Raw genomic sequence first — 27,646 nt, 5'->3', positions numbered from 1 at the left:
TAACTGAGCTTTCCATTCCTTAATATAATGGAGACAAGAGTCATGAGACATTTGAGGCACATCTCTCACATAAGGCATAGATTAAAACAAACAGAAAAGGAACGTGGACGACACAGAGGCAATGAAGGCAGAAGAAAACTTAAAGGACAAAAATATTATTATAGCCAGGAAGAGAACAAAATGTTATTAAATCAAAGAAAGACAGAGAGGGGGAGATGGAGAGGGAGAGGGAGAGAGGGAGAGAGAGAGTGAGAGATAGAGAGACAGAAAGAGAGAGAGAAAGAGAGGAGAGAGGGAGAGAGAGGAGATTCAGAGAAAGCTCTGAGAAAATAGAAAATATGACAGTAGATAATTACAACGCAAAATTTAAAAAGATTTAAACATTACACTAATAAAATATCCAATAAAGAAGAATATGAAGACAGTATTCAGAAATAATGGTGAAAGGATACTAATATAAAAGGATCTTGCAAGGCAGTCCAACCTTTGAAGAGCAGAAGTTATAGAAAGAGAACAGTAGGGGAAGAATTTATCAAGGAAATAATTTTTAAAAGTTTCCCACGTCAGAAAATCATGAATTTACAGATGGAAAGGGCCCACAGAGTAACCCAAAATACAAAATTTTAAAAGACCTATATCAGGGCATGTAATCATGAAATATTAAGACACCAGGAATAAAGAGAGTATTCTAAAAGCTTCTGAAGAGAAGTTAAAGAGTTCATACAAAGGATTAGGAATCAAAATGGCAGAAGAAATTTCAGCAACACTGGAAGCTAGAAGACAATGGAAAAATAGCTTTTAAGTTGTGAAGAAAATAATTATTTCCAACATATTTCCATACCAAATCAAGCCAGCTATCAAATGTGAGTACAAAATAAAAACATTTTCAGTTATGAGAGGTTTTCAAAAATTTATCTTCTCTGAATTATTTCTTGGGAAACTATTAGAAAATATGGTCCACTCAAAACAAGGTGAATAAATCAAAAAAGACAATGTTTATAGGGTCAGGAAACAGGCAATCCTAACTGAAGTTCAAGGCAAAGAAATTTCTAGGATAATGAGTGACAATGGTATACTTGTACAGAAACCCTAGGAAAAACTCTAAGAAGAATGTACACAAGAAAAAAGATGTAAATACATTTTCTGATGTATCTGACCATAATATAGGTGTTTTAGGGTTATTTCCAGGAATTTATGCTAAAAATGATAACTTCATAGAAATCCAATCAAATAATTAAAAAATCAAATAGAAATAGAACCATATTAACTAATATAGGCGTAGTACGTACAGCTATACATACCAAATGAAACACCTAAAATTGTTTTAACTAATTACTTTGGTGAAATGAGGCTGGAGAGAAGAATTCTCAAGTTTGACTTTCAAATTCTTACTTTAATAATCTTAAAAAAGGAATATTAATGTACACAATCTTTAAGGCTCATGTCTACTTTCTGAAAATTATCTTACGGGAAGAAAATAAAAGGCAAACACAAAAGTACAGCCACATTCATTATAGTACCATTAGGAAAGAGAAAATAATCAAAATATCCAGAAATAGGAGATTAGTTCAATTTATCCTGGTATATATATTATTGAATGCCAATACTAAATATGCAACTGCAGATAAATTTTGACGCTGAACATTTTTCACAATACATCTTTAAGTAAAATTAGTATGTACATGATGCTGTCTTTTATAAATAAGCAAAAGCTCCTAGAAAACATCTAGTTCGTAGGAACTTAATGAAGAAACAATGACATTAATCATCACTAATGCTGCACAGAAGGAGTATAGAGGCTTTTTCTTTTTTTTGTTTCTCTTTCGCCCACACTAGAAATATGGTGCTGGATTGGAAAATTAGCGACAATGTTTTGCAGCTCTTCTTGTAGAGACATGAAGTCTATGTCGTCATCCCTTGAGCCAAGGTGGCCTTGTGACTTGCTTTAACCAATAGAAGGTGGCAAAACTAACGTTGTGTCAGTTCAGAACATAGGCCTTATTGAGAGGGAAACTGTTCCTCTACCAATTTAGGCCCTTGGGGGCCTGTGAATTAATTGATGACAGATAAATTAACAAGAGAAAAATTTAATTCACACGGATGTGAAAGCTCTCAATAAGGAATGGATTATCAAAGAGCTAGGAGTAAAGGTTTATATACCAGTTTAATGGGGAAAGGAGGGAAAGATATGTTTCTTTGGGAAACATATGGGCTTCTAAGGGAAACAAATGGAAGACACACAAGCTTCCGGTAAAGTTTGCTTACATAACTTCTCACCCCAGTGCTAATGGTCAGTCTCCTTCCTGTCTGGAAGCCCCTTAGAAAGTGGATTTATGGCAGCTTCATTCTCAGAAAGCTGTGCCTTTAATCAGATAAGGGAGGCACAGAAAAGGCTTCTTTCTGTACCTGCTGTTATCTCAAATGTCGTCAGTTTAAAGTAATCTTTATACCTTTCTGGTGGGTTTGGGTCCCTTCAGCCTCAAGAGACTATCAGCTTCTGCTGTCTTATTCCTACTCTCTTGCAAGCTGGTCACCCTGTGAACAAGCCTGGGCTAGCTTGCTGGTGAATGACACCTCCTGGAGAGAGCCTCAATCACCATAGCCACCCCAGCTGAGGCATCGAGGCATGGCAAACCAGCTAGCCCCAACTGCCCCAATAGCTGAGCTCAAACCCATGAGCCAGACCTTGTTGTAAAAACAAGGCCCACAGAAGAACCACCAATTGGCCCAGCCTAAACGACCAACCCACAGAATCATCCCTGTTTTAAGCTTACAAATTTGGGAGTAGTTTGTTATGTAGCAATACATACATGCTAGAGAAATGTATTGGTTTTTGAGAATATAAGGCAATAAAGGATTTACTAAACAACAACTAATGGTTGTTTAATCACAAAAGGTAAACAGTTGATTACATGAAAAAGTTTGTTTAAAAATGATGGACAAGAAACTTATTAAGATTTTTCCTGGTTGTGTGTCTCTATATGAGAGGAATAAGAGATTATATTAAATTTAAAACTAATAATAAAGAACCTTTCTTTATACGCAAGGCACAGTAATTAATGTGAGGGCTTTCCTATACCCATGCGTATTACGAAGTCGAACAGCTTAGCAAGAACCCCAGAAATACCGAACTGCCTTTCAGTACAAATTTGAACAATATATTTCACAGGTCAATAGAAGATAAAAATCAGAAGGGTCAAATCCTTAGATATTGAAATAGGAGGTGATAGAAACGGAAGAGGACATGGCAACCACATGAACTGCGTTTGCACTCAAACTGCTACTGATCCAAAGGGGCTGTTAACTGAGAAGAGCACTGTTTCTCACCCTCGAGTTTCACACAGAGATTATGAGCTTGTTTTTTTGTTTGTTTTTTTGTTTGTTTGTTTGTTTTTTATTATTATTACCACTACATACCCCAGTCATTACTGCTGTGTAGGAGTGGACAACTTGGTGTACTGACGGGTTTTGAAGCCTTTGCTAGATGCATCTGGCATTAAACACTGCCAGCTTGGAAAAGAAACTAGATGGGGAAGGCAAGCCATTTCTCAAGGAACTCATTGTTTAAGAAAAAAACAAAGTGACTTTTCTTTCTCCTGATTTCTGCAACAGAGATGCCTGAAAGTATATTTGTATACAAAATACACTGTGGAGCAAAGTTGGTATTTTTGTCCCTTGGGAGAGCCACTTAGCATTGTTTTGTTTTGTCATTTGTGTATGTGAAAGAGATCTAGTAGTTTTATTTTGTAGAGATGTATGGGATTAGTCCCGGTCATTTCCGTGTCGATGCAGGACAGTGGTCCCTGAAATGGTGGTGAGGATGAGATACTTTTAATGAAAAAGCTCCTTTCACAATAGAGAAAGGGCCACACAGTAATTAAAAATTACACTGTGTCACAGTATGAGATACAAAACTGTCTGCCCTATAATCTCATCATCTAAAGATTATATATGGGAGTGTATAAAGGCCACATATGTTAAAAATATAAATATGGTCATCTACTAGTGAATAAATTAATTATAAAATTCTCATTACTGTGTTTTGGATAATGTTGGTTCAATACATATTTCCTTCAAATAAAATTTTTTTAAATAGCCAATTGATAGCAGTATAAACTCTCTCAAATACTTGTTAAACACTTTATTGCGGATTCCCTCTTAAAGTATCAAATTATTGCTTTGAGACATATTGAAATGCTTGGTGTTAGCCTCTTCCTGAAATTCATGTGCTTTTATTCTGTCCTGAAGCAAACAGATAAAGAACACTTGAAAATCAAAGGGGCCTGAACATGTGTTATAATGTTTCTCAAAGTACTTGCTTTATCCAAGTCTAGGAAAAGTAATGAATTATCAGGACTCAGGGAACAGACATGTAAATTTTACAAATTAGAATAACAGCTTGATGAAGGCACCCTTTTTTAAACTGCAATTTTCTGCTGCCTCAAGACCATGGGGCCCAACAGTAGTTTATAAAGCAATGATCTACAGAAAGGAATGACTTCTTATAAACAGGCTGTTTTTATTATAAGAATCAAGAAGTTTAATGATTACTTCTACACATGTACTTTAACTAATGGTACTAATCACAGCCTCACCTTTAACAGTCAATCTTCCTTCTTAATTATGTCGTTTTCAAATTGCTGAGTGACCTGCACTACCTGCAATTTCTGAAAGCATAATATTGAATACTGCGTCCTTAGCCATCTCTTGTAAAATAACTTTATGCTTGCAGTAATAACAGCTGCTATTATTGACAATGACTGAAGTTCTCTGTCAGGCTTGGTACATAATCCTCACTAAAACATGGCGAGATATCTTATTACTTCCATATGATATACATGATGAATATGAAATTAAACCTCCTTTCAGAAAAGTTGTATCATTTACCCAAGTAGTAAATGACAAAAACCAGGACTTAAACCAAGTATAACTTCTAGATTAATTATATTCTATCACCTCCATTAGAAAACCTCCCTTCTCTCCAAGCAGTTAAAATCCACAGATTCTGCATTAAATTAAACAGTCGATGAAATCAGTTCATCCATAATATTATGATTTGACCTCCACCCATAAGCAGAATGACACTATGTCCTGCATGCCTAGGATAGTCCCATATTATGTGTGTAGTCTCTCTGTAATTATTAATGGTGGCTTATTTCACTCTCAGAGGCATCCCAGTTAGGTTAACAAGTTAATGGTCACCATGTACATTTATTGAAATGACTGTAATTTCTGTCCGTTTTTCTATTTATAAGTTGATTTTCTTATGCTAAACCAACCTTGCCTCACTGGAATAAATCCCACTTAGTCATGGTATATAATCCTTTCAAATTCTCACCCAGGATCATGCTCATTCCAACTGAAACCACATCCTTAGGCAGCTGTGATGTTGGTAGCAGATTGCCTCTATTTTCAGTATTATCCTGGGGCCATGGCATTTCCACCGAACTATGCTCTAAGTTAAATCATATATACATAATACCCTGGAAATAGATATTTTCCGGGAAGCTGAAATACTGACTGTGCTCTGGGGATAGAACATTTAATAGAGCTCCAAAAGATGTCAGTCCTCAATGGTTACAAGTCTACCAGCAACTACCACACCACCGAGCTGGGAAAGGACAGGAGATGGGAACAGCCCCAAGTAAAAATATCAGGACAGGATAAAAATATCCTGTCTTACCTAAATTCAATAGTTTCGCTTGAATCGATGCTTTGTTGTTTGTTCTGTGTCTTTGGTTAATTCCCAGAGTTCTAAAATGGTTATTTTCATTGTTTTGCCATATTCTCTTTGTTTTTGTGGGAGATTGAGGTCAGTAAAGTCACCAGTTGGTTCACTCTCCACCAGTCCAGAAGTTGATCTCCATCCATGTACTACTGCCTGACTTACAAGGATGGTATGTGTATAACTGGACACATGACAGTTGTTTTGATTCATTACAATAACTTTGCATAATACAATATGTTGCTGGATTTCAGCGTGGATCTGGAAAAGGCCATTTTTCTTAACTCATTCAACAAATATTTATAAAGTATACTAAATATCAATGAATAAGACCATCATCCCACCTTCAACAAGGGTAAAGTCTAGGGGCAGAGAAACTAGCTGCTGATTAGTGTATACTCTTTGCTACTATCAGTCATGTCAATCTTACACAGCAGGAAAAGAAAAACATGGCAGAATCTTCATCTAAAAGATAATACCTTACGTTGAGTTGCAAGGATGAATAGGACATTTCCAGTTGGACCCAGTGCAGAAGAACATTCCTTGGTAGAAAGAACATGGTCTTCTGAGATCAAAGATCACATTCAATAAGGGATTATTGTTGAAGGCCAGATAGTTATTGCCTATTTAGCACAACCCAACTCAACAAAATAAGGAATAAACAATGCTTTTAACTGAATAAATAAATCTCGACTTGACTAAGATTTTAATCACTAATAACAAAATCTTTAGACAACTAAAGGAAGCAAAACTAACTCTGTTATTATTACATAAACCTAAGAGTTTCATAACAATTAGGAGATGGCCACTGGCTGTATTAGTTACATGGTATAACTGTAGTCAACTTTAGAGTCTGTAAGTGTATGAGACCCTGCTTATTTCTAAGAAATCAAAAACTAAATTAAAGTATATTAAACTCCTTAAAAATAATTAGAAACAATTTTGTTTGAAAAATAATGTGGGAGGAATAAAATAAGAAAATCAATTTAGTTTTGACCTTCCATCATACACAGTCTGAGTTGCTCTGGTTAATGAAGACATAACCCAATTGGAAAAACAGGTGAAAGAAGCTCTTGATTTCACAGAGCTCAAGTGACCTCATGTGGGAGTTGCAGAGAAGATTTCAAAATGTCAAATATAACTTTGCCATCAGCTTTCACGTCATGGTGTGCACCTCAGGGAAGGAAAGTGGATGCAGCAAACTGGCATTTGGACCAAAGCTGCCTTTGGTAAAAACATGTTTCACAAGACTTGAAATTCATGTTGCAATACTTTCAAGGGCTGCTGGTGCTACGATACTCTCACCTCAAATACATGAAACCAATTCCAAATAAAAAGAGTTTCAAGGCATGCCAGTGGCTAGTAATAAACAATGTCATGCTATAATTATGTCTAGGACAAATATTAGCCAAGCGAGGTGGAAAAGTCCAAAGACAAAGAAAACGCCCACTGTGCCAGTTAGAATGTCTTTTAGTAACAAGCAACAAAAAATAAAACTATATGGATCTTAAAGAATAAGGGCATTTATTACATCACATAACAAAACTCTGAAGAGACTGGTCCAGAGTTGGTTAATTCAGCAGCTCAATATCATAATCAAGGAAATGGGAGTTCTCTCTCCACTTTATCATCCTCACGAATGTTGCTTTCATCTGCAAGTTTGACACCTCAAGATCAAATATGGCTGTCATCACTCCAGGCACCAATCTAGAAAACAACCACATCTAAAATACAGAAGGTGAGTTACTTCACACAAGTGTCTATCAGGGAGGGAATACCAGAGTCACTGTATATGACTGCACAGGTTGGACCTCACAACCCCAGTGGGGCTGTCACATAAACTATGAGTATGGCACCCCTGTAGAGATGACCATCTTTTATAAACAGCTATGATATTGTAAACAGTTATAATAATATTTAACTGTCTAAGGCTAAATAAATTCTAATAAAATGTTAAGCCTGCAGGTGCCTTTAAGTATTTTTAAAGGGGTAAAAAGGTGTGGAAGTTGTAGGTAAAAATAATGGTAATTGGTCACTTTCATTTTCACACATTTGTTCTCAGTTTTTCAAACCTTACAATGCCAGTGCTTGCTTTATTTTTCCCAGAGGGTGTCTGAAGTAAACATAATTTGTTCTCTAATTTCAAGTCATTTTCTTTTCCATAACCACAATCCTCTATAGCATAAGATTAGAGGCTCTATTTTTCCTAACATTTCTCTTAATTGCCACCCTTAACTCAAAAATACTCCTAAATGTCAAGTCAAAAATTTGACAAGTCACTCCATTATTCAGGTTATTCTTAAAGTGATCAACAGTGCTCTCAGTGAGAGAAAACACATTTTCCCTCATAAAAACTAGTTAATGGTCTCAGCCACTCATTTTTTACCGAAAATATTTTCATTCCTGCTGCTATGTAATTTCTATCACAGCCAACCCCAAGTATTTAAACTCGAAGGACCTGCTGATATGAACTATTTATTAACTAAAGTATATTATCAACTCTACCCACTCCTCCCCTAGATTATCAATTTGGTGTTATTTCAAACGACAGAGACATATAGTTATTGGTGGTTTGTCCAGGAATTAATAAGCACATAAACTTAGACAACCATGATAGCCACTCAATATAATTTTTATGACTGCAATTTACGTGCACCCAGCCCTCAGCATGGCAGATTTACTGAACAGAGAATGATCACAACCATGCTGAGTTATAATATACCAATATTAAGCTTGGAATCCATATTTGATTCGTAGTAAACATTAATGCCAGGGCTAGATGTGTGCATTGCTGTCATGGACACATGACACAGGATTCCCAATCCATCCAAAGAAGAATGCGTGTCAATGCAAGGGTTTTTGTTTGTTTGTTTAAAGCAAGAAAGAGATGTAAATGAGATGAGCACTGATCCTTGTGTTTGAATACTGGCAAGGATCTCCAACCCACAGGTGGTAAAGATGGTTAATAAAGCGTTCAGTAATGGAAAACCAGAGGAGAAAATTGCAGCAAATGAGCCCAAAAAGCATGTTAGTTCATTTCATCTTTCAGAGCAAAACTTCTAGAAATATTTTTCTACTAAGTATAGGTTCTAAAGCTGGCATTTCATTTCTCTCCCCACCTGTCCCATCCTAAACATGTAACCTACCCTTTTAAAAATACTGCTGCACTGAGAAAACCTAAGGAAGTCTCCGATGTCTTAAAATAACTCTAACTGTGCAATTGCCTGATTTTGAAAGGCCTTACTGTACATTATTCTATGTCACATAATAGTCACTTTGCTGTATCGATAACAAGCCTTTGCAGAGACTTAATGGCTTTTACAAAAACCTCTTCCTCATTTCTCTGAGCCACCTGGGGAGAATGTACATCTCCCAATGCCTTTTCCTCATGCCCCACCAAGAAATGAACAGCTTCTATGGAATCCCACCCAATTTAGAACTCATCTTTCAATGGAAATGAATGCCAGGCTTCATTTCTACCTGAACCCTAGGTTTCAGGATGATTTACTGATAATGTCCTCATATGTAAAGACTCAGAAGTAAGGAGAAGTCTTCGAAATGTGGCCAAGAAGAACTGAGACTCCTGCTCTGCTTTTAGCCACACTAGTTGCACGCTTACCTCCAGATCCGAAATCTTTAGCATCTTAATAAATGAACAATTTTGTATACTTCTACCAATTGAGTCCTATTGATAGGCATGTAAAAAATTAAATTGAAATATCTCAAAGTTTATTTTAATTTTCACTACTTAACTTCCTTTCCCACTGGTTACCAGAATAATGTTTTCTTATGTGAGACAATTAAAAACACCAAAAACAAAATGTACAAAAATTAATGGTCTATACATTAAGCAAACTAAAATTTGGTATCATTTTTGAGCAAGTGTCGGAGTATCAAAAGAGAAAGAGAGAGAGAGAGAGAGAGAGAGAGAGAGAGAGAGAGAGACGGACAGAGAGAGCAGGCACGAGAGACTGACCCTTTGTCCTTGATAGCATGTTCCTTTGAGAGGAATGAGATTAGTGTCAATAGATTCTATTTCTTTTCCTAAAGGCCCAAACATACTACTTGGTTTTACAGTAAACAACACTTACATACTCATAAAACTGTAAAGCCTGTTTATCGGATTTTAATTTTTAGAATCAATCTGTGGACCAAGCATAGCAGACTTAATAATAATCACATCTGAAAATAGCATTTATACCTAGACCTCTAATGTCATACACAAAAACAAACTCCAGGAAAAGAAGAATTGACTATTTGAGATTTAAAAGAAGCCATTTGTAAAATTTAAAAGTGGCAAACTGATGTGAACTGTATTAAGAACTTCTGTAAGTCAAAAATAAGATTGAGAATTGAATAGCAAAGCTGAGCAAAGGTTATGAACAGGCAATACACAGGAGAAATATAAAGGAGAAAGATCCTCAAATTCATTGGAAATAATTAAAAGGCAAATTAAAACAATAATAAGATATCATTTCTATCCTACCAAATTAACAAAAGATGATTAATAGTATCAGTATTAATGAGAATGTAGGGGATCAGGCATTTTCATGCCCAATGGTGAGCATGTAAATTAGTAAAGCCCTTCTCTAAACAATATGGCATTCTCTAACACAATTTAAAATGTTTATATCCTTGATTTATACCCTTTATTTCCACAGGTAGTAATCCATACTAACATATTACTCTACCTGGTAATAAAGATGATGTAAAAAGATTGTCACTGCACATTACATAACAGTAAAATTTGGAAACAACTGTCCCTTAAACAGGTGAATAGCTACATAAATTATGGGGTATTCATTGTATATGCACTAACCTGAAGAGATATTCCTAATATATTACCTGACTAAAAACAAGTATCAGTGTAATGCATATGACTGTGTTTTTTTATTTAAAAGAAAAAAACTTAATATCTCTCTATATAAGTTCTAACATGAAAATGTTTCCAAACCCTATTCATCATTTGAAAATGCAAGTCTTAATGCATTTATTTTTGTCTTTCAAGATAGATATATATCTAGTACACATGTACACACACACACACACACACACACACACGTGATACAGCACAAATCAGGATTATTCTAAGTCAGTAATGAAAGCACAATAGAGGACTATAATTTTTAACGAGAATGTATTCATTACTTTTTTGCGTAAGTAAAACACAAAGTGAATTTATTCACTTATATAAATATAGACTGACAATAAAGCCATTCTAAAACCTAAATGAAACAAACCTTTAAAAAAGGGAGAGAGAGAGAGAGAGAGAGAGAGAGAGAGGGAGGGAGGGAGGGAGGGAGGGAGGGAGGAAGGAAGGAAGGAAAGAAGGAAGGAAGGAAGGAAGGAAGAAAGAGAAAAAGAGAGAGAGAAAGAGAGAGAGAAAGAAAGAGAGAAACCAAGGATATGTGTGAAGCAGAAAATACACCAACCTGAACCACAGGGCCCTACCTCCCCATCTCTACGCCAGCACCCCTTGGCTGGCTTAAGGGCTGCCACCTTACTGCTTGTTATATTGTAGATTGAAAGTTAAAAAAGTAAAGGGTCAAGTTTTTCAAAAATGAATTCTCTTATTTAAATGCAGAAAAGAAATGGTTATTCTTTTGAATTTCTCATTTTTCTTAAAAAATTTTGATTCACTGGCAATAAAATCCTGAACCAAGGGAAGGTAAACTGAAGCAAAATGTATCATTTAATGAGGAAATAAAAGTAAGGATCCTGCCTCAACTCAAAAAAATCACTACCAGTACAGAGTTACACTACTGTGTACTAGGAAAATACTGCAGTTAAAAGTACAATAACTGAAATAGATTTTATCAAATGGCTAAAGTAAAAAGATATACAATTTTCTTTGTTAACTGTGGAACTTAAACAAAACTTTCGAATGTTTTGTGCATAATTCATTTAATAATGAACAGACTGACTGTGTGCTGTTACAATGGAGTGGGGCACACATCTAATCAGAATACCAATCTTTGTGGTTTTCTAGAGTTTCAATAGCTCAAGGTACACCAAAGAATTATAAGCAAATGCACAAATCCGTAATTGGTAGTCTTTAAAATATCAAACTATGATATGTCTTAACCACAAAATGTCTGAGAATTGATGACTTAAAGAATCATATTCCACAAGTGTATAATTAATGACAAGTTCTACCTCAGCCTGAAATGCCTGATATATTTAGGCCAGGTGACAGTAAACTCTAAGAAAATCTTCTACAGTTTCATTCTAGTTAGGACTATTACTTTGAGTTCTACTCAGACTATTGTCAGGAGGGAAACTTCTTAATATAGTTGACTTAATTTTAGCATAATGAAAATGGCCTTTTACTCAGATTTAGACATGGAATAGATCACAGAGATGAAAGTTATTACCTTGAAGACATCCTGAAACAGCCTCTTGCATTAAGAAAAGTGAGGTGTTCTCATTCCCATTTTACAGATAAATCACCTTGAGTTTAAAGAAGAAATTACATAGAAAAGTAGACCGAAAAGCTGATCTTCCCATAGGAGCACTGATTCTTTCAGTCTACCATGTTAAGCATTCCCTTTTAAAATTCATTCTATGGTACTACTGTGTTTTGGCTGTATGACTTTAGTTTCTGAAAGCATTCATAGCATTAGTTAATAATGAGGTAGCACATAGGGACAGACATGAAGTACAATCTATTTGAATTAATTATGATAGAATTTTCCCTGTCCAGACCTCCTTTCTTGTCTTCTCAAATCCCTAGACTTATGGTTCATGTAATTCAACCTGAGCCTTTATCTTTAATGTGTTTTTCCCTTTAGAGAAATCTATTAAATGATTAAGAAGAGATTATTTATTACAAAGACTAACATTAACTTTCCTTTAATCTAGGAGTGTGAGCCATTTCCTCCTCTGTCTAGCTTATAACTGTCTATCTTTGATTCTTGGAAATGATCTGCTTGTAGAAACTTTCACTTTGTGTTGTCCTATCAGAAAGGGTGGGTTTGTTGATAAGAGGATATACACAGAACTCTCTCAAGCATGTTTTGTTTTTTGTTGTGTGGTTTTTTTTTTCATTTCTCTTTTTTCAAGTTCTTAGATATTTTTTCAAAATATTTTCTTGGTAATTGCAAAATGTTCAAATGCTTAAAACTCTAAAGAGATTCAAAGGCAGAAAACAGATTCTATTTCATATCAAATTAGCAAGAAATAGTCTAGCTTTAGGTTATAAAAAAGTACATTGGGTTACCTGTTCTACCCTTTTCTTATAACAGCCTAGAATCCCTTAAGAATGATGATCTTGACTTTTACTGCCTCATCTGATTGATTATATTACAGAAATGACTTTAATCTGTGGCTTTGCTTAAACAACAGGGCAGTGCGAGAGACTGAAGCTGCTGAAATCTTGAGCGCATTATGTCCTGAAGTAGATCAGTGTAATACAGATAAACCTTAGGAGACATGTCCATCTCTACTTCAGAATTGAATTTAGTGAAACTTGCTCTTGAGTGCTATTTACTTTTGCTTTTACAGCTCAAATCCTGTCAAAATAAGGTTTGTCTGGAATTATGTTATAGTGATCATTATCTGGCATTGAAAATCTTTAGTTGTACGCTGAGTTATAGAAATGGAAACTGACTTTTATGTTTTTTGAATTCCTGAAAGGTAAAGGAAAAAGTATAGCTAACAAATAGTAATTAAGAATATTATACTTATACCCCATTATGTTTCAGGGTAGCTCTGTATTTATTATCCCGGGACATCAGTAGATTAATTATCTATACTTCACAGAGAGGTCTAAAGTCACATGGATGAACAAAGAGGTAGAGGTACTAAATCCCAGTCTCTCTCTCTTTTTTTTTTTTTTCCGGTTCCCAGGTATCCAATCCTATTTTAGTTCCTTTTTTTCGTTCTTGGTTTCCATTGTTAAAGAGAAAACTAAGGCCCAAAATGAAGTTACTCAGTGCTAACGGCCATGATATCAACCATGATTTAATACCTAACCTAACTGCAGTTTCAACCTCTCCCAGAAACAATCTTATTCAACCAGTCTTGGAATTTTCTCATCAGTACCAATGAGGTAATCTGTCACATGGGACCTCTCCATCCTCACCTCCCCTTTAGGAAGAAGAAGCAATCTGCATGATAAAATCCTTGGGGTCCCTGCCCCTCACAAAAACAAACAAACAAACAAACAAAAAAAAACCCCACATGGCCTGGACTAAAAATAATCTTTTTTTTTTTTTTTTTTGCTAGTATCTTCTTGTACCACCCTCCTTCTGCCTATAGAAACCTTCCATTTTGCACAACCGCTCAGAGTACCCTCCTAGTTGCTAAATGGGATGCTGCCCAATTAATGACTTGCTTGATTAGATCTTAAAATTTACCTGATGAAATTCTGTTTTTAACACCGTATTGCTACTCCTCATTTTGCTTCCCGTATTTCTCTGGCTCAGTGCAGACCATTTAGGGTTAAAATGCCTAATTCAATGCTTCAATATAAAGAACTCAATAAATACAGTTGAGTTTTAATTAAATTATTTATACAATCAGCAAACTTCATTCACTTATGCTATTGTCTGCATGTTTCTATAAGAATGTCTCCATTATTTATTTCTGCTGTTGTAAGGGTATCCATCTGAAACAGCAAAAAGTTATATGCCTTTTTACAGAAGACAGCACAGAAAGAAAATCTCAATCCTTCTTTCAAATAGTAGCTTTCAAAAACATTTTTGAAAATATCATCTTTTGTCTTTAGGCAATGAGGTAGCACTGAAAATACACTCTTGACTTATCCAAATAGTTTGGGGTAAGAATTTCCATAGCACAATTTCCATTAAAATATAGACCACTTTTGTCCCAAAACGGTCTCCAACTCTATTTACCTTGGTAAATGTAAATTAAAGAGAAAGAAGAAAAAAGAGGTGGGGAAGGGCTTTTTTTAATCCACAGGATTAAATAATTCAAGTGAAAGAGAGATCTTATCACTTATAGTACCAACTGAAGGAGTAAATTTCCACTTGGAAGGGTTGTCTTCAAACAAAGGTGTTATTTTAATGAATACAAAAGGAAAGTGTTTATCCCACCTCTTATACCCAGGAGCTGAAAACATTTAGTTGAAGGGGTCACACCTTACTAAAACTAAAATATATGCATCTGTGCATAAAAACCGGGGATTTACATTGCAATTGACTTAATTCTATTCTTTGATTTAATATTTACAGATTTTTGTAAAGAACCTGAATATCCTTTAGATATTTTAGGTTTAGAGAAGTGGTCCTCCCATTGCATCAAAATCTATCAGACTTTTACGGTTACTTTAAATCTTTGGAGCACTTGAAGTGGTAGGGAGGAAGAGTTGCACCATGAGGACACTCTCATTTGTATTTTTAAAGCACTTTAATATTTTAATTCCTTTAAATCAGACCTTTGCCAATTCTAATGAAGTTACTTTGAACCACTGCAGTCACTATATTGACCATGCCCTACAAAAACAGCAGAGAACCTGTGGCTTTTCAAATAATACCTTCTAACCTATGCTCTTATCAAATGTACAATTCATTCCAATACTTTTCCTTTTAGCATGGACAGAAAGCTGTCGCAGGCTTTTCTCTCTTACCACCCCCAATTTTCTATCTCCTCTTTACACATTCTTATTGCAATACTTTAGCTGTCAAAAGTATCCTCATTAATGAAGAAGTTAATAAAATAAATGATAAATGGTAATTTGAATAAAAACCCCCTTTTTTAAAAAAAAGTTACCATTTTTCTGTTTCTGTAACAGCATTTCAGGTTTTTGGCAGCTCATCTTCCAGTTACATTTAAAATTTAAAGGGAGAAGTATTCATCTTTAATGAGACAGCAGGAAGCACTTCTATGTAATCAAAAAGGAATTCATTTGTAAATTTGGAACATGTTTGACAGAAGGGAAAAATTTAACAAAGCAGGTTTGACCTGTAAAGAAACACCTAATCCTTCAGAACTATTTTCTAAAAATGCACATACTGCATTCACTGTACAGCTCAAATATGCTCCGAGCACAGAAACTGAGAATACTAATCTAACTTACAATTGTAGAGTTTAGGGAAGAAATTTCATATTCTCTCCTGGAAAATTCACTCTGGGGGTCAGGAGGACCAGATTCTGATCCCTACCCTGCTAAAAATCTCTGACACTTGGCAAATCTCTTCATTAAACTGGCTCAGTATCCTTATTTAAAAAAAAAAAGAAAAAGGAGTGGCTGACATTCTATTCTGCTTCATAAGATTGCTTCTGGCTCTATTATTCCAATATTTATAAATTATGATGGATGTCCAGTTGTCTTCAGTTCTGCTAACAAAGCTACCTAGATCACATAAGTGAAATTTTGCTGCTAAAAAAAAAAAAAAAAAACAGTCTACAAAAAGTATGTAGAATTCTACAGGCAAATGTCAAAATAGGAAAGACCTGTTTAATGTTGCAATCTCTTGAGAATACTGCTGGGGAGGAAAATTTTTCCGCTACCCTTATAGGTTCATCTGGCTGGTCTAAGAATTAAATTGACATCCAGATCAACAGGAGAAAATCAAATTTAATTTTTTTATGTATGGGGGCCCCAAAAAAATATGAACCCAAGGACAAGTCAGGCACTTGAGGCTTATGTGCCATCTTGAGCTAAGGAATGGGATAAGAGTCAGAGATTTCAAAGAGGAGGAGAAGATAATTTACAGGACAATAAGGCAGATGTTTGTTAATTAGATTTTTGCCATGCCATACAGATAGGTAATTCAGATAAAAGTTATCTCTGGCAATAGCTCTCTCTGAGCGTGTTCCCCTATCTAAATTCTTTTAATTAGTTAAGGGAGAGGTAAAAGTTTTTCTTAAACCTTCTTGTCTTGGTTTACTTCACCTCAAAATAATCCACATGCCAAAGTAGCATGTTTTGGGGTCACATATTCTTTTCCCCCTCAATAAACAGTTGAATAAAACACATTTTCTGCTCTTCATAGTTTCACTGTCTACTATAAGGGAAAGAGAAGTGAAAACAAATCATGGCTGCAAAGTAAGTGCTAACCAAGGTATGAACCAGGAATAGAAATGAAAGCTTTTCTCAGAAGCCTTTCTAGAAAAGATGACAGTATTAACGATGGGGATACACTCTTAGAAATTCTGTGCCTCAGTTTCTTTTTCTTTAAAATGGGGGAAACAATCATATTTGTCTCATGGAGTAGTCGTGAGGATTAAATTAATAAAAATATGTACAAATGCCTAGAACTTCTTCATACTAAGCACAACTAAGGTGTTATTACTATTATTCTGAAAACTGATTAGATGTTGGCTAGGAATTAAAGTATGAGGGACATTTAGGGCAGAGGCAACAATATATATAAAGTGTTTTTTTCTACATAATGGTATATTTAAGAAATTTCAAAGGGTTCAACATGGCTGAAATGCTGGTATACCTGGAGACATGGGGAAAAATAGAGCCAGAGGGATGGACAAGGCTATTTCATGAAGGCTTTCAGAAACATTGTTCTGGGCATTATAAAGATTTGAGAGGTAGAAAACATTTATCTGGGTTACCATGTGACATTTCATAGGTTTTAGGGGTAGGAATTACGCCAAAAATGTAGGTCTTAAATGTAAGGATTTCTTAAGTCTATGTTTTAAACTTGCAGGTAGGTAATAATTTTAATAGCTTACACTGAAAAGCACATGATTAGATGGGTAGTTTCAATTTTCTCAAATAGTAAAACCTAAATGGTTAACTTTGAATTTTATTATTTTTGTATTGCTCCAAGGCTTCTATTTTAAATCTCAAAAATTGTGGATAGTAGACATACCCTGTGTTTATTTACACTGCTATTTCATTCATACACTAATTGTATTTCCATTTATTTCTCAAAGTTTCTTTCTATAGTATTATAAATGTTAGCTACAGAAATACATAGCTCGATATATCAGGAAACCTGTCAAAAATGGCCATACGAGTAGGAAGAATTTAAACTTAACACAGATCTTAAATAATGATCTAAATATAGACCCTTTAAGGAACCTTGAGTTTGTGAGTAGAATTGTGAGATTCATTATGCACTAGTTATCATCTTATCAATACTTCCAATTTAGGGTAGGACTAGATCATATTCAACTTTATCACATTTTTAACTAGTCCAGACATAAAAGCATGATCCACCTATCTAATGCTCGTAAAATATTCCAGGAATTCTTCTGATGCATCTGAAAAAACTCTTCAAGCCATAAATAAAAATACACCTTGCTTGGAAGGTGGTTAAACACAAAATAAAAGATCAGATCTCTACCCAGTTACTCTGAAATCTGAAAGCCAAGAAGAAAGATGAAGTGGGTGAATTTTCTTGAATATGTATTTGAGATGATGCTACCTAGTTGATAAAAATTGGGAACCACTTTAGCAGGCTGCAAAGAAGCCCCACCATGACCACAACAACCACCCCCCCAAAAAAAACTGACTTGCAAACAGACATTGTATATTTATATAAATGTAAAAAATCCCTGCTGATGTAAAAAGTCACTTGGGAAAATCCAAGTGAATCTGTCCCTCTTCACCATGTCTTCTGCCAGAGAGCAGGGTCTTATTTCCAAATGGGCTCTAGGGAAATACACAGTTGATAAAAGCTCTGCAGTGACCCATAATATCTGTTTTGCATGTTTACTGCACTCCAAAAAAAGCTTGGAATTTACCAGTCTAAATGTCCAACATTGTACGTCCCCACTATCTTTGCTCTAGTCAGGCCACGGTTCTCAAAAGTTCTGAGAGTACAGGGAAATGTCTGGGAAAGATATAAGAAAAAGATGTGTTTTGTTTTCCCTAGACCAGCAGTTGTCAAATATATTGTTTTCAGGACCACTTCACATTCTTAACAATTAGTAACAACCAAAAAGAGCTTTGTTTTTGTGGGTTGTATCTATTGATGCTTACCATATTGGAAATTTTAAATATAGTTATTTAATAATTTATTTGGAAATAGCAGGAAGAACCTAGGACACATTACCATAAATATTTTTCTAAACAATAGTTTCATTTTCAAAACACAAAAGTAATGAGAATGTCATTGTTTTACATTTTTTGCAAATATCTTTTAATAATAGTCTTAATAGAAGACTTCTGGGTTCTCATTCAATCTATTGCACTATGTACTTTTGGTTGAAAGATATAAAGAAAACCTTATAGAGATATTTAGCTGGAAAAGAAAGGAGTATTTTAATAACGTTAATTAATGTGAACATTAAGTTTTATACTATATTCAAACTCAACAAATGGTAATCTCGAAAAGTTTAGTTGCAATGTAAACTTTGGAAATATATCAATGAACTTTTTATACTTTGTTACATTAAAATCATTGATCTATCTTGTGCCTTTGAATGGGTCTTTTACCTATGCCTGATTTTGTAATATTGTGCTTTGGTCATTGGTTCAAGAGTTATATAGATCTTCTAAATGTTGGCGCCTTTTATCATATAATAGCCAAAAAATAAAATTAATCAATATATCATTGAGCTCATCCAAAAAAAGTGTTCAACTGTTGGGAAACTATCAAGCTTACAGTGACAAATAGAAGCTTTTCAAAATTCTAATTTTCACTTTAAATCTGAAATTTCATTACTGGCAATAATTGCTGTGAGTTGCTTATTGAAGAAACAAGATTATTTCACTCATTTTCATGAAAATGGCAGTCTACCAAATGCACAAGTCTGAATAACCATAGTTTGTCTGTCTGTAGTTCTTTCAAGTAAAAATGGTGTTCTGTAAATAGGTGGATAATTCAGCTTTCAACTCAATCACAAAAATGCTTTTTCTCAAGACAGCCATCATACTTCAGTGTACAACAGAAGTGCTTTATGTTTATATTCTATTTATAACACAAAATACTAAAAAGACATGTACTCAGGGATCAAAAATTTAATAAAATTAATATTTTGTACTGCTTCATTGAGGACAGTCTCTTTTTCTTTTGATAGCACATGCATTGTGGTAGAGAATATAGTTTGAAGCTACTGCCTTGATCGATGTTAAGGCACCAGCAGTTTTGTTGTTCCTCTTGCACCATCAGTGCAAATAGCAGCACAGTAAAAATGGCAAATAACCTCTTAGTGTTGTTATGAAAGCAGTCTTAACTTCGAAAACATTTTGAAAGAGTCTCAGAGATCCCAAAGGGTCTGCAGACTACAATTTAGGAACCAATGTCCTAGCCCTTCTATTTTTCAAATGATTCATGTGACCTCAAATCCCCCTAGTTTTCCCCAATATCTCTCCTGTCTATTTACAAAGCCCATCAAGGTTGAAAACGATAGCAGCCAGTCCTAGTTTTCTCTGCTGCTTGAAATCCAGCTAACAGCTGACTTAACCCCAGTCTAACTGCTAGCAAGTAGATCATCAGACTGATCAATAAATTAGTGGTCAGGGCTTTTTTGATTTGTAACACTTCTGCAGAAACTACAAAACTAAACCTAATTCAAAGAAAATGATTAGAGTTTCCACTGCTGGGCATATATCCAAACAATGGAAAACAGAATCTCTACGAAATATTTGGATGTTCATGTTCATAGTACCACTGTTCACAGTAACCAGAAGGTGGAAGCAACAAAAATGTTTATCCACAGAAGAATGGATAAACAAAATGTGCCATATACATACAATAGAATATTATGCAGACTTTATGAGGAAAGAAATCCTGTCACATGCTACAACAAGGATGAACCTTGAGGACACTATGCTGAGTGGAACTAAGCCAGTCACAAAAAGATAAATACTGTCTGATTCCACTTATATGAGGCATCTAAAACAGTAAAATTCATATAACCAAAAAGTAGAATGGTGGTTACCAAGGGCTAGGAGTAGTGAGGAGATGTTAGTGGGTATAAAGTTTCAGATTTGCAAAATGAGAAAGTTCTGGAGATTCATTTTAAAACAGTATAAGTATATTTAACACTAGTAAACTATATACTTAAAATGATTGAGATGGGAAGTTTTATAGTTTTTAATTACAATTTAAAAAATCAATTGTATTTCAATATACCAGCCATATACAAAATAATGTCCAATGTATGTTTTCATTGATATAAAATACAAAAAGAGGCAAAATTGATATAAAGTCTTTAAGAATGTATCCTTAGATAGGAGAAAGGGGTTGTGACACGGAAGGCACAGAGAGTAGCTTCTGGCGAGCTGGCAATGCTGTTTCCCAGCCTTTGTGGTGGAAACAGGTGTATCTTCATTAACGCAATCTCTTAAAGGTAACTATGTTTTGCATTTTTCTGAATGTGGGTGATTTTTTACCACAACAAAAGAATTTAAGACAAGAAGGAAACAAGGCACTGAGAAATTATAAGTTTTCTGTATTCACATAACTTCTAAGTGGCAAAGCTGGAGAACTCAGATCTCTGGACCATAGATCCCATGTTTATAGCAGCTTATAAAAATAAACCTTGAGTGATGGGTAATAGCGTCTTAAAACAGACAATGAAGATCACAATGACATGTAAGTAATGATAATCCAAAATACGATTCACAGAAGCCAAATAACAGCTCAATTCCACAAGCATTGGCTGAACACAAAAGAAAAGAAAAAAATGTGCTAGACCCTAAGCTAGTTAGTAAAAATAAACAAATAAATAAGACATGTTCCCTCTTCTTTCGAAGCATAGTCTGGGCTGTCTTGGGGGGCATGGGGATGGGAGGTGGGGATAGTCTTCTGGGGGCTTCGAAGACTCCTGTTCTGTGACTCACTATTATAATTAATGAGTTTAAAATAGAGAAGAGTGGAAGGGATTCTCAGGCAAAAAAATAATAATAATAAATAAATAACATCAGCAGTGCTAGAAAAAAGAAAACCCTGAGTATTATCCATATTGCAGAATCATGAAGTGTGAGATAAGAAGTGGTGAAGATAAAGTTAGAGGTAAGAAGAGGCCACATCAGGGACGGCCTCATAGGCCTAGCAAAAGAGCTTTGGGCATTTGAGATGATACATTTCTCCCTGCCATCTAACAAGTTATGAACTTACAGGGAACAGATGACATCCTGCCAACAACCACCTATGAGGCATTGGGTATGTCATTTGCACTGTCAGGGCCTCAGATTTTTTATTTGTTAAAGGGGGAGTGTAAACTAGATGACCTCCAAAATCAATCACTCCTAATTGTCGTTCTAAAGTTTTATGAAGTAGAATCAAAGTTGTCAATAAGTGTCATTAAAATGCTTCTCTCTGTTAAAAAAAAAAGAACGAATGAATAGATCTAGTCCATACATCTCATAGAAAAATTGAAAGACCCAAAGAACCAGAAATAAAAATGTACATAAACTACCTTACCAATTAGAAAGTTACTAAATGCAAATCAAAACTACATAATGTTCAAAATGCCTCAGACATACTGACAATATGTCTTGAGCTCTTACTGTATGTCAGATATTAGATTGGTGCAAAAGTAACTGTGGTTTAAAAGATTAAAAATAACTGCAAAAACCACAATTACTTTTGCACCAACCTAATACTTGCATATATTATGTTATTTAATCCTCAGCAACCTCTGAAACTGGCCTTCTTGTTTTCATTTTAAACATGAGGAGTCAGATGTTTGGTATAATAAAAAAACTCACCCAAACTCCACTGCAAAGAGGTGGCAAAAGTGATGCAGTTCTGTCTGCCCTAAATCTAATTCTCTCCTCAGATTTTCCAATACATTAGGATTCTCACATAAGTAAGTGGAGAGAACATGCTATTTCTTGTGGATTCATATACGAAATTTCCATAAGATCCAGTGTTTCCTTTTTCAATTCTATATTTATGCTTTACTTTGCATGCTTAGAAAAATGTAAAAACGTAACAATAATAGCTTTTAGCAAACAAATTACTATTTATCCAGAAATTATCTGTTCAGAATGAATGAAATTATATTCACAACTTCCCAGGCTGTACCCAAAATGCTTTTAATCAGCCCCAGATGGTTTTAAGCAGTCACTCTAAGTTTATTCATGTGTTGAAATACGCATTGGGACATTAACCCCCCCCCAAAAAAAAGATTATACTGAGATTAAATTAAGAGGCTCTTTAAAAAAACAATCCACAAGGCAGCTCTAGACACTAGCAAATCCTGGTTTCTTGGGGGTGATTTTCAAGGAAGGAAAATAAAGATCCTGAGGCACTGGTTGTTGCTACTCAACAGAAAAGCCAATAATCAACTGAAACAATCAAGGCAATCACAGTGACTATTGACAGCAGAAGTGATTGCGTGGTTTAGCCATTATAGCTTTTCCCTACCTTTAGATCAAAAATGTTTTCCCCCTAAATCTAATGTATTTAATTCTATGTTGGGCCTTTTGAGTTCCTAACCAGCTAAGGGCATATGAGGAGCATGACAACAGGAAGAACAGTGAACGCTGCAACAAAAGCAATGAGACAGGAATTGCATGGAGCAGGTCAAACCTTAATTTGATGTGGTTCTCCAACTTGAGAATCCCCTACAGGGCTTGTTAAAGCACAGGTGGACCTCAAACCCGCCCCCCCTCCCCACCAGGGCTCTGATTCAGTAGGTGAGGGGTGGGTTCCAAGAACTTGTATTTCTATTACCTTCCCTGGTAATGCACTCTGAGACCAAATCTATGCTTGGAAGTGAAGCTCCATGTACAACTTGTAGCCAATAAGTAGCCTCATTGTTTATAGAGGATGGTCCTTCAGGTGTGTGGTAGACAAACAGTTAACAAACAGAGCTTTTTAGTTATTTTCTAAATGTAAAACCAATCAAGATTCAATGGCTGGTAAGATTAATTGATAGTGTTAAGTTTAGCCATAATTCCAAGTTTCAATTTTTGCTATAAATATATAATAAAAAAATATCATAGCATCTATTGAAAAGTTACTATATGCCACGAAATGGTGCTAAGTAGTTTCCTTTATATGTAGTATTTCATTTAGTCATCATTAGAAATCTAATATACAAATGTCATTATTACCGTTATTCCCACTTTATAATAATAAATGTGCTTACTTAGTAATATTAAATCACTTGCCCACGTTCACACTGTTAGTAATTGATGGAAGTAAGTTTCAACTCCGGAAGTCTGACTCCAGAGTTGGAGCTTAATTGATTCACAGTCTATAGTAAATAACACCGTGACTTTCAGCAATGAAAATATAATCTCAAACTCTAAACCCAAATGTGAAACTCTAAACTCTAAAAGCAAAACATAAAATAATTTATGAGATGAACAGAGGCACCAGAGACACTGTGCCACAAGAATGTGTCATGGTTCAGTCACTATAAATTTAAAAAGGGAAAGCTTGATTTATAGAAAATTGATAGAACTGAATTGGCCATCCTTAGGTTTCTTTGCAAGATTTTCATCATTTTATCTGAAATTTAAAACTCTGTTAGAGGAAACTCAGCTATAAGAGCAAAATGGTACCTGGGCAATGAGAGCAAGGCAATGATGAAAGGGCATAGAAAGCTCAGTCATGTCCAACATACAATAAAGCCTTCAATGTTTCAAGGGAAAAGCTATGGTCCCAGCAGGTGGATATAGCACACAGACATGGCGTCCAGGGCTAGACATAATCAGGAGTCCATCCAACAGATAGCTATTGTCAGGGAGATGTATCCATATACAAAGGGTGCCAAAAAAATGTACACATTTTAAGAAAGAAAAACTGTATTAAAATTATAATACTCAATATATACCAATAACAAAAGATGAATACCAGTCACATTTGACTTCTGCAATTACAAGAGGTGCTCAAAGCGGTTACCATCAGCATCCAGACACTTCTGATTATGGCAAACTACTGCTTGAGCAATGTTGACTAAAGTGTCCACTTGTACATATTTTTTGGCACCCCCAGTATATTATATCTGTGTTGTGGCTAGAGAAAAATAGGGTGCCAAGACTTTTAAAAAAAAAAAAAAGATAAGAAAAAAAGAAATCTTGTCTTAGGAACTAGAACACATAGAGATAAACTGTGGCTCAGAAGAAAGTGATGGAAATAACACTGATCATAACTGGAGGGACTGAATTCCACGTAAGTGAAACTAAAATAAGATTCAAAGATATCTACCTAAGAATTTATTCCAGCACTACAGATCCTAACTTGGGTTGGGGAAAACAACAAAATATTACAGTTGAATCTTGCCAGATTAGAAATACAAAACAAGCCAAGAAATGCAGGTGGTCTCTTAAAGCTGGAAAAGTCCACAGATTTTCCCCAAGAGTCTCCAGAAAAAAAAAATGAATGTAGCCTTTTTCGATCCCTTATCTTTTAACCCAGTGAAATTTATTTCAAACTTCTGGCCTCCAGAACTATTAGATAATAAGTTTGTGTTGTTTTGTGCCAGTAAATTTGTGGTGATTTAGTACAACAGCAATTGGAAACTGAAATAATCAGGAAGAAGAAGGATGCTGGCTATGGAAGTCAGAATCCACCAAGAAGTATATAACAACTCACCTGCCAAAGCAACTACTGCTGAAAATGGATGGTGCTGGAGCATCTGGCTCATACTGGGCCATCACTGGCAGTCGTTAAATGTAAATGGATTAAATGCTCCAATCAAAAAATAGGGGGGGCTGAATGGATAAGAAAAATACCCTTACATATGCTTCCTATAAGAGATTCACTTCAAATCGAAAGGCATGGAAAAAAGATATTTCATGAAATGGGAAAAACAACAACAACAAAAACGCTGAGGTAGCAATACTTATACTAGATAAAATAACCTTAAAACAAAGGCTATAATAAGAGACAAAGAAGGACCCAATAATCCCACTTCTGGGCATTTATCCGAAGAAACCCAAAATGCTACTTTGAAGTGACATGTGCATCCATATGTTCATTGCAGCACTGTCTACAACGGCCAAGATGTGGAGGCATCCTGGGTGTCTGCAGATGGATGAATGGATAAAGAGGAGATGGTACAGATATACAATGGAATAGTGCTTGGCCATCGATGGGAATGGGTTCTTGCCATCTGCAGCGGCATGGATGGACCTGGAGGGTATTGTGCTGAGTGGAGTATGTCAGACAAAGACAAATGCCATGTGATTTTGCTTATATGTGGAACCGAAAGTACAAAATAAAACAGAAACAAACTCATAGATACTGAGAACATTTTGATGGTTGCCAGATGGGAGGGGGTTTGGGGGTGGGTGAAAAAGGAGAAGGGATTAAGAAGTATAAATTGGTTGTTATACAACCAATAGTCATGGGGATGTATAGTATAACATAAGGAATATAGTCAATAATATTGTAATAACTATGTATGGTGTCAGATAGATAATAGATTTATTGGGGTGATGGGAGGGGGGTTGAGGGCAGGGTGAAAAGGGTAAAGGGATCAAGAAATACAAATTGGTAGTTACAAAATAGTCATGGGGATGTAAAGTAAAGCATAGGCAATATGTAACGTAAAGCTTAGGAAACACAGTCAATAATATGATAATATATTCAATAGTATGCATAGTGCCAGATAGGTACTGGTCAGGGGGATCACTTCTTAAAGTATAAAATGTCTAACCACTATGCTGTACACCTGAAATTAATATAAAATAATATTGAATATCAAAAAGATAAAATAATCAGGAAGAAATAAAGAACATGGTTAGCAAAAATATGGGTAAATGCAATACACTTTATCTTCTAAAGTTCTAAATGTTGTTTGATGGTTGGAACAAAAATTATAACTGTCTGATGTGGCTCTAAATGTAAAGGAAATATTTAGATAAATTATAAACAGTTATAATTATTTAATCTATAATATAATCATTTATCAATATTATAAACAATTATGTTATAAACAAGGAAGAATAAAGAATGTAAAAGGAAGTAAGATTTCTATACTGCACTCAAACTGGTAAAATGACACCAGTAGGCTCTGATTAAGTTTTATATATATAATGCTATACCTAGAGCAACCATTAAACAAGTTATACAAAGAGATACACTCAAAAACACTACAGATATTTCAGGATGATATGCCCGGAACATAAGCCCTAATGCATCTTTTGGATCAAAAATTAATATAAAACCCGGTCTTATTTTCAGGTAAACATGGTATATAGCTCATTTCACCTACCAAGACTGTTTGAGTACAGTCATTGTAAACTTGAATATGATCCTCAAAACTTCCTTGAATTGCAGTTCTTCATGTGTTCTGTCCCAGGGGGAAAAAAAGCACTACAGATAAATCAAAATGGAATTCTAATAAATGTTCAAGTAACTACATGAAGGCATGAAAAATAAAAGAGAGGAACTGAAAACAAAGAGCAATCAGAAAACAAATACTGAAGTGGCAGAATTGAACCCTAATGGATCAATAATTATATTAAATGTAAATGGTACAAATATACCAATTAAAAGGCAGAAATTGAAAGAATGGATTTAAAATATAACCCAACCATATGCTGTGAATTGTTGTGAATTTCCACATAAATTCCCTTCAAACATAATTATACAGGCAGGTTGAAAGTAAAAGAATGGAAAAAGATGTACCATGAAAACATTAATCAAAAGGAAGCACAAATGGCTATATTAATATGAAATAGATTTCAGAGCAAAGAAAATTAGCAAAGATAGAAAGGGATATTATTTAATGATAAAAGTGTCAATCCACCAAGAAAACATAGCATTTCTAAATGGGTATGCATCAAACAAGAGAGCTGCAAAACATGTGAAGCAAAAACTAATAAAATGAATAGAAGAAATAGACATATCCGCAATTGTAGTTGGAGATAGCAAAACACCTCTCTCAACAATTGAAAGAACAAGACATAAAATTAGGAAGGATAAAGACCTCAACAATACCATCAACCAACAACATCTGATAAATATTTACAGAACACTCCACTTAATAAAAACAGAATATACATTATTTTCCAGTGACTATGGCCCAAGATAGACTATATACCCAGCCATAAAACAACCTTCAACAAATTGAAATTATGTAAAG

The sequence above is a fragment of the Rhinolophus ferrumequinum genome, chromosome 13, assembly GCF_004115265.2.
Source record: "Rhinolophus ferrumequinum isolate MPI-CBG mRhiFer1 chromosome 13, mRhiFer1_v1.p, whole genome shotgun sequence".
NCBI lineage: Eukaryota > Metazoa > Chordata > Mammalia > Chiroptera > Rhinolophidae > Rhinolophus > Rhinolophus ferrumequinum.
The sequence above is the reverse complement of the archived record's forward strand: the minus strand, read 5'-3'. Positions refer to the sequence as shown.